Genomic DNA, 16,915 nt, shown 5'->3' with positions numbered 1-16,915 from the left:
ATTGTGCTACAGAGATTTCCATGGATGTGGAGAGGAAAAGTACCTTGTACCTCTAGGGACACAGAAGAACCCATAAGGGTGCATATTTTTATGTTCCAAACTATAAGAAGTGAAATTACTGAAAATTATCTCGGGTTGTAGAGATGCATAGAAGCTTCATTGAAAAAGTGTTGTGTGAGAAAATCAGTTTTAAAATGTTGAAAATACTGAGCAAGAATATCTTTAGGATCTTTGATTTCTGATATTTATGAAGATCGTTAGGTTCCTTTCATTTCTTGAATTTTTGATCCCATCAGTCATTCTCTTTTCCCGTGCCCTGCCCTCCGTGGAGTTTGTTATAAATTTTACAATCCCTACCAAGGGTTTCTAAGCCTTTTACTCCTCCAGATTTCCTAATGAAAATAAATAATTCTTTCTACTCGGTAAGAAATATAATCAAAAACCAAAGGACCAAGTCCTCCGAGCAGGAAGCTCACCCAGCCCAACTCTCCCGTTTGTGTTCCCTGCTGCTCAGCGTTGCCAGAACTGGGATGCTGGAAAGAACAGTGGGTTGAATTTCAGATCTGAATCTTTTTGGTCCTGTGTTTCCCACTGTTGATGGGGTTCAGGACACACTACCCTAAAATAGTTTAAGCTGAAAGAATTTTAGAAAACTGCGGAAGCAGGAAGTTCACTCTGATCTTCCCCCCACCTTTCTCACCTGCAGCAGGTGATAAAACCTAAAAAGCATTTTCTGACTTTCCCCGGATGCAGGGCACGAGACCCTCATTCATGAGGTGCCCTCCCTATACCCAGAGAAAAGGCATAGCCTTATCTCTGAAGACACAGGGTCACAGAGAAGAATCTAAACAAACGAGTCTTGCTAAGTTCCTCCCAGTTATTAGATCCAAGCATATTCTTCCACAACTGTCTACTCTTCATCAAACTTAGCATAAAAATACACAAATTTACTATTTCTTTGTGTCTCTATTTCCTTATGAAGGCTCTCGTGCCACATAAAACTTATACTAAATACATTTGTATGCTTTTCTCTCATTATCAGCCTTTTGTTATAGAGGCCTCAGCCACAAACCTATCTTTGGTGAGAAAATGGTGCTTTTCTTCTCCTATACTAACTATGCAGATGACAGGAGCACTCTTTCACCTCCTGGGGCTCAATCCCTGAATGAGAAATTTCCATTTTTCTTCCTATACTCTTAGAATTGGCCTAGAATCAGCTCTGGGGAGAGCTCCCTTATTGCAAGGAGACCAAAAGACTCTGAGGGTACTCAGTCTGCCAAAAGAGCCTTCCAACTAGAGCTCTGTTTTTCACAAGAGTCTATTTGGGCTGCGGTAAGGGACAGGAGCCCTCAGAGAAAATCCTTCAAGAAAAGCCCCAGCAGAATGGCAGCTCCAGGGACAGGGATTTTAAATCAGTGGAGCCAGCTGCTCCTTCTCCCCATTCCCATCTCAGACCTGCAGAGACACCAAGAGGAAGATGGGTGACAGAAATCCTTATCAGCTGTTTGGTGATGGTGGCACCTAGGAAACAAACTATGGGATATAGAACCAACAGCATAGGGACGACCAGGGTGAGAGGGATGCAGGAGAAGTAAGGACTCCTGCGAAAACATCTGGAGATGATCATAAACTAAACCTTTTTAAATACTATTTTAGAGTAAATTAAATGACACCATATTATTTATCTGTCTTTGCCACTTGGCCTCAGGAGAAGCTGGTCTCGGAATGAAACTCCAAAGAGTGGATCTCAATGGGCAGCCTCCCATTGATTTTTTCCTCTCCTAGGATGATATATTGGAAAAAAAAACACTGTGAGTCTCTGCATCCCAGAATGCAAGGTAGAGCCCCTCTGAAGAGGGACTCTGGTAGCAGTGAAGAGGTGGGGTGAAAGTTGGTTCCAGTGGGTAGAAGACCTTTTCCTGCACCTGAAGACATACATTGTCGTGGGACAAGGGAACAGATCATTACAACTGTAAAGAATTAACTTGCATGAATAGTGAGGCACTGGAGTGCAGTGAGCCCAAAAAAGGTTAAGCTTTCTTATGCATGCACACACACACACACACACACACACACACACACACGAGTGGGGAAAGATACCTGAGAAATGGACACTATTTTCCTAATGACTGCCAAGAGCTGACTGTGGACTCCTTCCATCAAATAGCCAGATAAGCAATGAGGCCCTTCCTAGCTAGGACTTGGAAGCATTTTGGTCAAAGGAATGGAAGGGCTGAGCCTGTTTTGCTGACTCCCACAGGAAGTGGTGGGCCGAGAGCACAGCTACAGGCTTTCCTGTGCAGCGTAAATTGGCCCGATGTGCGCAAAACATTCTTATCTGATAAAGAATGGAAGTGCGAGCGTGTGCTAAAATGTTGGAAATAATATGGGGTCTCTGCTTCACTCTTCCCTCATTTTTCTTTCTCTGTTGTCTCTTCTTCATCTTTGGCAGTCCATACTGGGCTCTGGGTTCTTTTCTAGCTTCTCATATGGTTTTGATTAGGAAAGACAAATATAACAGAGAACAGAGCTGATCTGAGTTCTTCCCTCTTCTTCTTGATGAATATGCTTAATTGTTAATCTTCTTGTATATTTACATCAGAAATACACACACATACACACAGACACACACACACACACACACACACACATACATATTCAACTTAAAAGCATCCCTTTTTAGCCTATCCCTTTTTAAAAGATGCCAAGGAAAAAAAAGTATTAGTATAAAACCAACTACACTTTGCTAAAAACCATTTCTTTTCTAGGAGGAATAAACTAAACCTGTAATCAGACATTTGATTTCCAGTCCTGGCTCAGCATCTAGCTGTGTGCCTTTAGACAATTTTCTTGAAGCTTCTGGTGTTAATTTTCTCATCTCTAAAGATGACAAATTTGGATTAGGTAAACTCCCAAGTACCTCCCAGGAGGTGTTATGATTATCTTTGTAATGTATATTGGTACCACATTTATGATAAAAGCTAAAATGGGTCTATACATGCATAGGAAAATGAAGGCAAAAATAGCAAAACAAAAGAGGCATTTGTATTTATTTCTCTAATGAAATTTTTTAAATGGCCAAAAAGTAAAGTGTTTTGCAGTTTATTAGCACCATTTTACTAAGCACATAGGCGCAGCAGGAACACAGATTTCAGAGCCATGTACAATATCTGACACTTAGAATGCACATAGTAAATGTCTGCTGGAGGGTGTACTGCTCTAGCTGCAGATAGGGTAGCATAGCCTAGTGACAAGAGCACAGAATTTGTAATAGTAAGACTCAAGTCTCAGCCCCACTACTTAACAGCTCTGTAATTAAGAACTAGCCTTTCTGAGCCTCAGTTTCCTCAACTGCACAATGGGATGAATACCTGCACTTCAAATCTTGGGGTAAAATCAAATGACAAAATATGTATGAAAATGTTTCAAAAAATGTTGAGTACTTGCAAATGTTCAATTTGTTCTGTCACAGTCCTAAAGATACATGTCTGTTTCCTTAAATTCAGTATTCATTGGGCACCTTTGCACGCTGTGATAAACCAATAATTTTACCCCAAATTATAGCTGACTGATTCAACTTTAAACTGCAGGAAGTATATCTGGCCACTAAGATGAACGAACGAGAGAAATGAACACACCCATATAATTTTTTAAAATTACCCAGTAAATCCATCTCACCAGATGAGTTGAGAAGTATTTGCTTTCCAAATTCTACAGCCTCTAGTAGGATGCTAGAAGCCTTTCCATCCTAAACACGGCCAACTCAAGGCAGAGGCCTGAAGGAGTTTGCCTCTTTTATCATCCTAAAATAGCTTTTGTGTGTGTGGCAAATTTTAAAAACTTTTTATTTGGAAATAATTTGAAACTTACAGACAGCTTGCTTAAAAATAAAATGTATAAACACAATTGAAGTCCTCTACCCTGATTTGCCTAACATTTTACCCATCTGCTTTATCTTTTGCTGTTCCATCTATCTATCTATCTATCTATCTATCTATCTATCTATCATTTATTATCAAATTGCTTTTCTGAGCCATTTGAAGTAAGTTATACATGTCATGATCTTTTACCCTTAAATATTTCAGGGTTTATTTCCTAAGAATAGGGGCATTTTTATACATTACCAGAATACAGTTCTCAACTTCTATAAATTTAGTATTGGTACATCTTAAGATATCTTTTTCAGGAACTATGGCTTCCATGAAAGACAGTGGGATAGCTGGATGTCAGAATTCTGTTTCCGTTCTTGTCCTTGCTCTCCCACTCAAGAGTACTAAACATTGAACATTCAAGCCTTAGAATGTACATCAAGGAAGTTGGCCTCTGCGACCTATAAAGTGACTTCTGGCTTTGAGCATTAATTGGTCTAAGACCAGGCTGCAGTTCTGTCCCTAGGCAAGTTCCCAGTTCCAGGCAACTTGGAGCAATACTTATTGGGTCTGGAGGTTTGGAGAGAGTGGCTAGGAGATTCATATAACCTCACTGTTGGGCCTACATTGCATCATGTGGGCCCTTCTGCAAAGACATTTATGGGCATAGTGAATTCATTTTGTTCACAGTTATCTGCTAAGACATTCCACCCCAGGGCTCAGTGTGCTGTTATCAAAAACACTGTAGTCCTGGCCAGGCAAGGTGGCTCCCACCTGTAATCCCAGTACTTTGGGAGGCTGAGGCTGGTGGATCACCTGAGGTCGGGAGTTTGAGACCAGCCTGACCAACATGGAGAAACCCCCTCTCTACTAAATATAAAAAAATTAGCTGGGTGTGGTGGTGCATGCCTGTAATCCCAGCTACTCGGTAGACTGAGGCAGGAGAATCGCTTAAACCTGGGAGGCAGAGGTTGCAGTGAGCCAAGATCGTGCCATTGCACTGCAGCCTGGGCAACAAGAGTGAAACTCTGCCTCAAACAAAACAAAACAAAACAAAACAAAACAAAACAACAACAAAAAACCACTGTGGTCCCAAAATATAAGACATTTTTTTCTAATATCAGTGTGTATGCATGCAATCTAGTGGAGAAGGGGGAAGAACATTTGGTAGTAAGTAGCAAAAGATTTCAAGTCATGTATCTTGTGTTTCACTCCAGTTGAGCGTCTCTTACTTTTATTTTACCTTTTATTGAAAATAAGCAAATTGCTGGTAAAGTATCCTAAACTCGCAACGGAAAAATGACTGGTTACAGAGTCACCTGCCAATCTATATTACACAACGTGAAAGTTGGTTTATTATTGGAAAGTGTGGGGGAAGTGTCTTTACCTAAAGGATGTAGGGTCACAACTGTTCTATCTTCTGATGTCTCGAATGTACCAATGCACATCGTCCCCGGCCAGCCTGGCAGTCAGACCTCTCAAAGAGAATGCAGGGAGTGTGAGTGCCCCTGACATGGGGGAGGTGCCCTGTCCGCAATCTGGTAAATAAAAGGTTGTGAATGAGGGCAACTGCTTTGGCTTATTAAAATAAAAAAATTAAAAGGGCAGAGGAATTGAGCAAGGAACAAAAACTCCAGCCTACAATGAAAACATCTTTTGAAATTTGTGATATTCATTTTTGTAATTTGGGATCAGTTTTTACCCATTGTTCTCTATTGCTTACCCCCAAAATGACTGTCAATATGATTATTCATCCCCCATGAGTCTGTGTGTCACCAGTACAGTAAGGGGTGTCTCTGCTATTTTTAGACACAAAGATTATCCAAGCAAAAGGGCACATTCCACTTCCATTCTGCTGAGGGCAGGCTACACCCTGGCACAGTTTTACTCCTAACCACACAAAGGCTTGTTTTGAGAGGGGAGTGAGCAGTGGGTTGAGGAAGGTTTCAGAGAATAAGAAGAAAAATATTTCTAGATTTAAACTTGAACAAAGTTAACGCTGATAGCAGAGTTAAATGACCTGCAAAATTCAGAAGTGCAGACAGGGCATTGCAATCCACACCCAGTGTTCCCTGCAGGCAAAGACTATGTCTCCCATGACCCACAAGGGTGAGATTGATTTGGAAAAACCCCAGAGGGCAGAATTGATCTTTGAGGATTAGCCAGTCTTTTGTTTAAGGGTTTAGTCAATATTTTAGTAGGGAAGTGGATGGTATCACAGGCTCTGATTAGCCTGAGTGGCATGTTTCCTTCCTGATCAGGGATACCTGACCTCCAGGTAGACCATACCTGCTAACTGGCTGTCCCCGCTCCTGTCGCCACTCCCCAGGTTTTCTTAAAAACCAAAACTACCTCCACCTGGAAAGGCAGGGCTATAAACAGGCCATCAATGCCTTTGCCTGAGACCTACCTGTACCCTCCACCGTCAGAGATGAAAGCCTGAAATGCCACCCACACCCAGTGGCATGAAATTCACAAGTCTGTCATTTGGGCTGCAAGGTAGGACATCTTCTGGCAAATTTAATAAGCAGATTCTCTCAGTGATAGGAAATTATTGCTTAATGCAACTCTATTTCCCGTGGTTAAAGCATTTTGATAGCAGTAGTCACCTGACCTGGTGTGAAGTACAAGTAGAAGTTTTGTTTCCTTTTTTCAATCTTTTCTCTTTTAAACTTCCATTTTTTTTAGGGGGGATAGGGAGGTTAGGCTTTGTCTTTAATAGGCCTGGTTCATATAAAACAACTTGGGTTTGAATTGTGAAGCTGGTATCATATTAAATCTGATTTACAGAGTGGCCAGCACTTGCTTAACATTAAGTGCTCCTCCTGTCATTGGCAGGTCTATGATCCCTATGCATGTGGCTAGTGATGGAGAGAGGCTGTTGCAAAGCTATGAAAGGGCAGAGGATGACCAGGCATGGTGGCTCACGCCTGTAATCCCAGCACTTTGGGAGGCTAAGGTGGGTAGATCATGAGGTCAGGAGTTCAAGACCATCCTGGCCAACATGGTGAAACCCCGTCTCTACTAAAAACACAAAACATTAGCCAGGCGTGGTGGCACGCACCTGTAGTCCCAGCTACTCGGGAGGCTGAGGCAGGAGAATTGCTTGAACCTGGGAGGCGGAGGCTGCAGTGAGCCGAGATCGCGCCACTGCACTCCAGTCCAGCCCGGGCAACAGGGCAACTCTGTCTCAAAGCAAAGAAGAAAGAAAGAAAGAGAGAAAGAGAGAGAGAGAGAGCAAGAGCAAGCAGAGGGCAATAAATGGAATCTAAACCGAAGTGTGCAGTTACTTATTGTAGATAATGCAGGTTAAAAGCCAGTTCACATGCCAGGTACTTCTCAGAAATCGCAAGTCTCTACAGCTGATAGAAACCCAGACCGAACTAATGTCCCTTCACCTCAGGCTGCATCACAAAAATTGAATCCTCATCTGCTCTTCCACTTCCTAGCCTGAAAAGATCACCTATAAAGTGGGAACACCTGGCCCAACAGGTAAACCACCTCCCCAGTTGCTGTGCTAAGGCACAGTAATAGATTTGAGAGTGGTTTTAAAAGTTTAACATGTACAAATTCAGAAGTCTGCAGAAGCACATTTTTGAGTTTCACTACAAAAAGGGTATAACCTCAAAAGATCTCTTTTATTCTAATAGTCCAAGTAAACAAATGCCACAGGCATTTATGTGACTTAGGTCTGCATTTCATCAGTTTGTCAGGAAGCTAAACAATGTACCTATTAAAAACCCATAAAAAAATTGGACACTGTAATTCTGATTTTTATTTATAACTTAATTCCGGTGAGCTGGCACCAACCTTTTAGAGAGGTTTTTTTTTTTCTTTTTTCAAAACAGAGTATGACTTTGAGTCAAAACCAAATTGATTCCAGCTTCTCAGTTTATTCATTTCCTTTTGATTTTCTGCATCTTTTAGTGGCCCTGCTGTTGCTGCTCCATTATTATGCTGCTGATTCCCTATACACCCTTTTTTCCCCGAAGAGATTGTAAAAAGTGAAGCGACAACATCCAGCAGTTCAAAGTCAGTACTGGAGTGAGATGGACACAGGACCCACATTTCAGCAAAAGAAGTTAATATATAATCAAAATAACAATACTCTATTACCAGTGGGGAGGGGAGGGGGATAAAGATACCAAAGACTGTTTTATGAAGCCAGTCAGCTTTTATAAAATTTCTCAAATTTATGAAAATTGGCTTTCTCAAATTAGGGACCTTCCTTTTGACTCTCATTGGATGCCAGAGCAAGACACTACATAGGAGAAACAGCCTAGGCTTTGTAATCTCAAACCTGAAATATATGTACTGACTTTACTCCTACATGTATGATTTTGATAAATTACTTCAATACTCTGAACATCAGTTTCTTTATATGTAAGAGGAAGACATTAGTATAATATATGTTTTAGGGTATTGTCCTAAAACGTATAATAGAATTCAAAAGATTCTACATTAAACACCTATTGTAGTGCTTGGCACATAGGACATTCCAAATAAAGATGAGTCACAATTGTTACTTTGTCAAATGCTTTTTTTTTGCACCAACTGAGATGATTATGTTTTGGGTTTGTTTTCCATCACTCTGTTAATGTGGTATATTTCTTTGATTTTCATTTATCAAACCATCTCTGCATTCTGATAGTAAGTCCCACTTGGTCATGATATATAAACCTTTTAATAACCAAATTTGGGTGCCAGTACTTTGTGGAGAATTTTTGTATCAATATTCATAAGGGATATTTATCTCTAGTGGTTTTTTGTTTGTTGTAGTATCTGCTGGTTTTGCTGTCAGGATAATGCTGGCTTCATAAAATGAGTTGGGAAATGTTCCCTCCTCTGCAATTTTTTGGAAACATTGAGGATTGTTGTTAATTCCTTAAATGTTTGTAATTTACCAGTGAAGCCATCTGGCTTAGGACTTTTCTTTATTGGAAGATTTTTGATTACTCATTTAATCTACTTACTAGCTATAGGTCTATTCATATTTTCTAATTCTTCATAATTTAATTTTGGTAGCTGTGTATTTCTAGAAATTTGTGTATTTTATTTAGGTTAGACAATTTTTTGGCTTACTAATGTTCATAGCATTGTCTTTATTTTTTATTTCCACCACATCAACAGTAATATCTCACTTTGCTTCCTGATTTTTGAGTCACTTTTTTAATTAGTTTATTAGTCAGTCTGGTTACAGGTTTGTCAATTTTGTTAATCTTTTCAAAGAACCAACTTTTAGTTTCACTGGTTTTTCTCTATTGTTTTTCTATTCCCTATTTTGTTTATCTCTCCACTGATCTATTATTTCCTTCATTCTGCAAACTTTAGGTTTAGTTTGTTTTTCTTTTTCTAGTTCCATAAGAGGAACTTAAGGTTATTTTTTTTTAGATCTTTCTTCTTTTTTTAATATAAGCATTTATGGTTAGAAATTTCCCTCTTAATACTGCTTTTGCTGCATCCCATTTCTCTAGTTAATTTCTAATTTCCCTTGTGATTTCTTCTTTGATCCATTGATTGTTTAAGAGTATGTTATTTAATTTCCAAATATTTGTGTATTTTTCTGGTATTCTGTTATTGAGTACTAGCTTTATTCTATTGTAATCAGAAAAGTGCTTTATATAATTTCAGTCTTTGAAATTTATGAAGATTTGTTTTGTGGCCTACTATATTGTCTATTCTGGATAATGTTCCATGTGCAATTGAGAAAAATGTATTCTGCTGTTGTTAGGTGGAGTGTTATCCACATGTCTGTCAGGTGTATTCAGTCTATAATGTTCTTCAAGCCCACCATTTCCTTATTGATCTTCTCTCTTGTTGTTCTATCCATTATTGAAATTGGAGCATTGAAGTCTCTTAGTGTTATCTTAGAGCTGTCTATTTAATCCCTCTAATTTTATCAATGTTTGCCTGAAATATTTTGGATCATTGATGTTTGGTGCATACACGTTTATAATTTTTACATCTTATTCATAAATTGACCCTTTAATCAACACATAGTATCCTTCTTTGCCTTTATAACAGCTTTTTACTTAAAGTCTATTTTGACTGATATTATTACCTCAGTTCTCTTTCGGTGGGTTACTTTTAGCTGGAATATCTTTTCATATCCTTTTACTTTCAATCTAATTCTATCTTTATATCTGAAGTGAATCTCTTGTCAACAGCATATAGTTCTATTATTTTAAAATTCATTCTGCCAATCTATGCCTTTTTATTGGAGAGTTTAATCCATTAATATCTAACATAATTACTGATAAGAATGGACTTGCTTTTGCATTTTATTGTGTTTTCTACATGTCTTGAAGCTTTTTTGTTCCTTATTTCCTCTATTACTGTGTCTACTGTGTTGAGTTTTTGTAGTGACACCCTTCTCATTTATTTTTGTATATACTTACGTATATTTTCTTTGTTGTTACTATTGAAATTACATATAACATCCTAAAGTTATAACCATATAATTTAAATAGATATGAACTTAACTTCAATCATATTCAAAAAATAAAGCTCCAACCCATCTCATGTTATTAATATTACAATATTAATCTTTATATATTGTATATCCACTAAGAGATTTATGATTATGTATTATGCATTCATCTTATAAACCAGGTAAAAACTAAAGAATGGAGTTAAAACCAAAATTACAACACTAGTGGCGTTTATATTTGCTCACATATTTACCTTTAACAGAGATCTTTATATCTTCATCTGACATTGAGTTACTGTCTAGCATCATTTCCTTTTCATTTGAACAACTCCCTTTAGCATTTCTTATAAGACAAGTCTAGTGGTAGTGAGCTCCCTCAGTTTTCATTTGTCCAGGAATATCTTAATTTCTCCCTCATTTTTAAAGGACAGTTTTGCTGGGTTGAGAATTCTCAGTAGACAGTTTTGTGTGTGTTTTGGGCTGGGGGTGTCATTCAGTACATTAAATGTATCATCTCACAGCCTTGTGACCTCCATGGCTTCTGTTGAAAAATTGGGAAATAATCTTATTAAGGGTCCCCTATATGTGATAAGTTGCTTCTCTCTTAATGCTTTTAAGATTGTCTCCAGCTTTGGCTTTCAACAGTTTGACTATAATGTGTCTTGTTGTAAGTCTCTTTTGGTTTATCCTACTTGGAATTCATTGATCTTGGATTTTTAGGTTCGCATATTTTATAAAATTAGGGACGTTTTGGTCATTATTTTAACAAATAAAGTCTTTGCCATTTTCTTTCTCTTTCTGTGACATCCATAATGCACATATTGATCCTCTTGGTGGCATCCCGTAAGTCCTTTAGTCTCTATTCACTTTTCTTCCTTTTTCTTTCTGCTCTTCAGAGTCAATAACTTCAAATAACCTATCTTCAAATTCTCTGATTCTTTTTTGGGCTAGCTCAGGTTTGCTTTTGAGCCCCATTAGTGAATTTTTCATTTCAGTTATTGTATTTTTTAGCTCCAGAATTTCTGTTTGGTTCTGTTTTATAATTCTAATCTCTTTGTTGATATTCTCATTTTTTTATACATCATTTTCAAGATTTTCTTTACTTCTTTTTTCATGTTTTCTCTTGGCATTTTGAGCATATATAAGGGAATTGTTTTAAAGTAAGTCCAATATCCGAGCTTTCTCAGAGATAGTTTTTGTCATTTCATTTTATCCATTTAAATGAGTCATATTTTTCTGTATGGATTTTTTTTGTAAACTTAGTGATTTTTTGTTGTTGAATATTGGGCATTTTATAATAATAATGTGGTCATTCTGGAAATCAGATTATCCCCCTCCCCAGAGTTTGCTGTTTTGATTTTGATTGCTGAAGGCTATAGTAGTCCATTTGTTCTGAGATTTTTTTTTTCAAACATTTTTTGCAAAGGCTATTTCTTGTCATGTGTGCTCACTGAAGCATGTGTTCCTCTAGCTTATGTTCAGCTATGTTTTGATAGATTTCCTTGAGTCCCAGGAGCTAAAACAAAATTTTAAAAGTACCAGAGAGACAGGGTGGGGGTGGGGAGGAGAAACCACCTCTCAGTCTTTTCAGACCCAGCTGTATGCTTGGGGAATCCTTTAGCACTCAGGCTTGTTCTGAGCCTAGATATCAGTCTTGGGTGAACATCTAAGTTCTCCTTAGAATTTTTTTAAGCATGTATCTTACCTGGCCATGTACATGGCTTCCTAGATTCCCCCATATAAACAGTTGCTTTTGAATGTCCTCATTTCCCAAAGAGTCTCACCCCAGCTTCTCCTTCAAGCCTTAGTTGGACTATCATATGTCTTCAGCAAGACTGTCTTGACTCAGCCAATCAGTGGGTTTGTAGCCCCCTTGTACCTTTTCTGAACAGTACTCATTGCTTCTCTTGCATGTTTTCTGAGTTATGTAAGACAGAGAAGAGCAAGTCATTTTTTCAGGTATCCCCAGGCAGGTTGGAACAGACACACGTAATAATCTGCAAAGGAGGTCTACTCTCTCCTTCTGGTTCAGAGAAAGGAACTGGGAACTGGGTTGCTGCTGCTCAAGACCAAGACTGTTTCCACCAGGGGAAAGGAGTGGGGCAAAGAAGGGTAAAACACCACACAACTTCACTGACATTTAAAAGATGACCTTTTCTTGATTGGCTGTTTGCTTGGTTGCTGTAAACTTTTGATTGTTTTCCAAAACTTCTACAAATTTGGTTCACACAGCCTCTGGTTGATTTGGGGTTTGTTTGTTTTAAATACATTTTTGAGAGAACACAAGTTTGGAGCTTCCTAGTCCACAGTTTTGCTAATGTCCCATCATTATTATTTTAAGTGGATTTACCACATACCAAAAACTGTATGGAGCTTAGTATTTCCCCTTTGCCCTGCAGACCCACTCTCACCCTCTATGTCCTACTGTGTCCCTTGTAGGCTGATCTGTACAGGCTGTACCAGTGGGCTCCCTGCTCCAGTGAAAGGAAAGGGCATCTGTGCATTCCCTTCCTGCAGTGTGCACAGATTGGCGATGTTTTCCATCAAATGCCACAGCTTCTCTCCATTAACATTCTACCTATGGTTACCCTCTCTGAGATCTGGAACTGGCACACTACTCTTCAGATTCAAGAGCAATAAAGAGTTCATGCATCATTATCAGTTTCTGCCATTTTAGCCCAGGGTCCTTCAACATCCCTTGTACATGCCCTTACATCTTCCCACACTGTTTTAAATCACTCATTCATCCCTGAGTAACAGTTTGAGAATGCCATCTGTTTCCTGCTGGAACTCTGATGGACACACTGCACCATTGGCTGCTATTGCTCTTTCAGAGAAATGCACCTGATTCTGAAGAAATGTGCTTGGATACTAGCAGATTCTGGAGACTACTTTGTGTCAAGAGATAGGAATTCATTTCCCTGAATGAATTTACAGCATTCATCAGGGTTGGTAGTCAGCTTGGGGCTCAGAAAATGTCTCTTATTGAACACATAGCCTTGGTCATATCCTGTAATCTGAAATATGAACCAATTTATGGCTTAAATACTACAGGGCAAGATTACTCTCCCTTCATGGGTGGACAGTGCAGAGCAGCAATTTCTCATCACAGTGGCCTGTCCCAGCAGTGGCCTGTCCTGCCTTCCCCCAAATTGAGAAAGCTAATGCGTCCTGTGTCCAGATGAGCTGTCCATAAGGTAAGATCAAACACTAATTTGTTCTCTCTTGAATTCATCCTTCTCACTATTGACATCCTTTTTTAAGCACAAATGAAGCCACTCCTTTGCCAGAAAGCACCAGTGGCTGACTTTGACAAGACCAGGATGACAAATACTCAACATGTGAGCGGTCACGCCTGCTCTCGCCTTCCATGGCATGCTCACCCCCTAAAGCTGCTTTCAGTCTTGGACACCTTCGCATTCCAGCTCTCCAGATAGCCACTATTTATAGTGTTCTCCACTCAATATAAATGTCTTTTACCACCTTGTTCTTCAAAATACAATGTGCTTCAAATTCAAAAGCATAGCGTTATACAGTGTGGTCCCAAATCATCTAGGCAAGCATCTTAGCACTTCTCTCCTATTCTTTTGTGCCATATCTTTAACACTTTGCACTAGTCATAGCACATATTGGGTATTCTAAATATATGTTAGACCAACATTTATACAATCCTATGAATTAAAGTTCTCTGTATTACACACATGAACATGCAACATTTAAATCTGGAGCTAACCATAGTTTGAGTCAAATATGTTTGATGTATTGCAATAACACCAGATAATATTTGTAAATTCGCTTAGAACTTTTGTTCAACATTTATTTGTACAATTTAAAGAGTAGAAAAGTTCTATTAGATGAAAGTTCAGAAATATTTTCCTTACAGAGTAAAAGCTACGAATTCAGCTTGATGTGCCTTCAGCTGGTCTTTTCAAGCAAAGGGCCTGATGACATTGGTTTTCTCACAAGTGAGGGGACATAACTTTCACATGTGAGATTGACTGTTGTTTTCACTGTAGCTCAACTATCTGGACTGTAGCTTATTGTGTCTGAGACAAGACCCAAAGCAAATCACAAATTATTGTCATTCTCCCAATTTTACCTCTCCTTGGAAAAACCAATTACATCATTTATCTGCTGACTCTTTTTAGGTGTAAGCTTATTAACACTCATTTACTGAATTCGCATTAGAATTTCAAATTTAGTTGCTTTAACAGAAGAGTAAAACAAAACCACTATTTTTTAAAATAGCACTAAAATTTTTAAGTGTGTTTCAAGAAAAGAAATTGAATACCAAATATAGACAACTCCTGCTTATCAATGCCAACAGGGAGCATGGCAAGTTGATAGTCACATGAATTTCTGTCCAGCAATATTTACTGAGACACTGCTGCGTCAGGAGAGGCTGAAGACTGGAGAAGGTTGAAGGTCAAGGGAGGCCACTGGCCATCCTCCCACAGCATGCGGGCTCCTGGGGATAGAAGATGTACACAAATTGTTGTAAATGTCATAACTCAATTATTAATTTTAAACTGAACTCTTTAGATAATATTTTCAAGCACTGTTTATGGAGCACTTATTGTGTGATGAGCAATCATTATTTTGCATGTCTTATGTCATTTAGCTCTTATGATAATTTTATGAAGTAGATTTTATTACTTATTCCACTTTAAAGATGGGGAAACTGAAGTTCAGAAAGTATGGATAATGCAAAATTTAATTCACTAATAAGCCAATGCTCACAAAGAGCCAGAATTTTGGAGTTATATTTTTAGACGGACACACTTTGAAAACATTAAAACTTCAGAGTACAAATCATTCAAACATTTAACTACCAGTTCCTGGATAACTCAAGATATTCCAAATACATAGTAGTTGGTAGCTGACAACCTAAAAGCTAGTTTTGTTCTGAGTAATTTATTTACCAAAATCTTTTTTACACAAATAAACTCACTGGAAAATATTTTCAAAATCATTTCTAAAGCCGCAAAAACAAATTTAGACCTAGAAAAAATAGATTGTAGATTTTGATCTCAGCACAGGATTTATCTTTATAAATAACCCAGGGTGGTATGTGGATGTGTGGCTGAAAGTGATAAGATTATAGAATATCAACTAGAAACACAGTCACAATAGTGGAGTCTGGGGGAATTTGGCATAATTGAAATAGCTTTATTATTGTTGTTGTTTTAACATATTTTGAAAGTGGAAACAGTGGGCTAAGACAGAAAAATACTTTTGCTATGAGAGACTTTGATTTCTCTGTAACTTCCAAAATAGGAAACAAACTGTGGAATCCAATTACTTCCACTAAGAAATTACAATTGCTAAAATTTGAGGAAACATACCTCTCTTTCAGTGCAGTGTTTCTAGGTACCATAGAATGTGACCCTGAAAGCAGCTTTCACAATTTGAGACTCTGAGTTTAGCTACAGAAGGGTTCCAGGACTTGAGTCTTGTATCTACTCTTATTTGCAGAGAGTCCAGAAATGTGTCAACAAACACAGCTGAACAAAATCTGAATGTCCTTCCAAGAGCTCCCTGCACAAATGTCCTGCACAAATACAAAAAAGCAAAGGGAACTTCTCTAAGAAGATGGCTCAAGAATCCCACAACCACAGTTTCCTCAGTCAGGGAAACTGCTCTTTGGTTGGAAGCAGTGAGCCAGAAGGTATTTCAGAATCTTTGGAAAGAAAGAAAATCGAGGAACTTGAGTTGCGTATATAAAGTCTTGGGTTTTTAGTCCAGGGTTCTAGAACATCCAGGCAGTGTTTGTGCTTGTGCTTTGTGTATTAGGGGGAGAAATGAGACAGTCAGAGATTGCTTTAGTTTGGCAGGTGTCATAGCTTGGTGTTTAAGCAAACCCACTTCAGAACTGGGCAATGCAAGTTCAAGTAGTGAAAACTCTTAAATCTAGAAAAAAAGCAATTGTGAATTTTAACCTTGGAACAAGATTTATTTAATAGGATTTACTCAGTTTGTGTACGTGTGTGTGTGTGTCCCAGAGTACAAAGATAATAGAATACTAACCAGAAACACAAATTCAAAAGTTCAAGTTCTGCCATTTACCAGCTGCATAGCCTTGAAATTTTACTTCATTTTTGTCAGCCTTAGTTTCTTCATCTGTAAATCCAAGATGATGAAAGTACTTACTTCACAGGCTTCTTGTGAGGAGTGAGGTTGGTGTTTAACACTGTGCCTGGCACTTAGTAAGCATTTCATCTCATTAGATATTACCATTATCGGCTGGGCATGGTGGCTCATGCCTGTAATCCCAGCACTTTGAGAGGCCAAGGTGGGTGGATCACCTGAGGTCGGGAGTTCAAAACTAGCCTGGGCAACATGGTGAAACCCTGTCTCTAACTAAAATACAAAAATTAGCCAGGCGTGATAGCTAGCGCATGCTTGTAATCCCAGCTGCTCGTGGCTAAGGCAGGAAAATCGCTGGAACCCAGGAGGGTTGCAGTGAGCCAATATCACATCACTGCACTCCAGCCTAGGCAACAGAGCGAGACTCCATCTGAAAAAAAAAAAAAAAGAAAGAAAGAAAGAAAAAAGAAAAAAAAAGGTATTGCCATTATCAGCACAGAGCTGCTGCGAATATTCATATAAATCTAAC

Source organism: Pongo pygmaeus, chromosome 14, assembly GCF_028885625.2.
Source record: "Pongo pygmaeus isolate AG05252 chromosome 14, NHGRI_mPonPyg2-v2.0_pri, whole genome shotgun sequence".
NCBI classification, from domain to species: domain Eukaryota; kingdom Metazoa; phylum Chordata; class Mammalia; order Primates; family Hominidae; genus Pongo; species Pongo pygmaeus.
The sequence above is the reverse complement of the archived record's forward strand: the minus strand, read 5'-3'. Positions refer to the sequence as shown.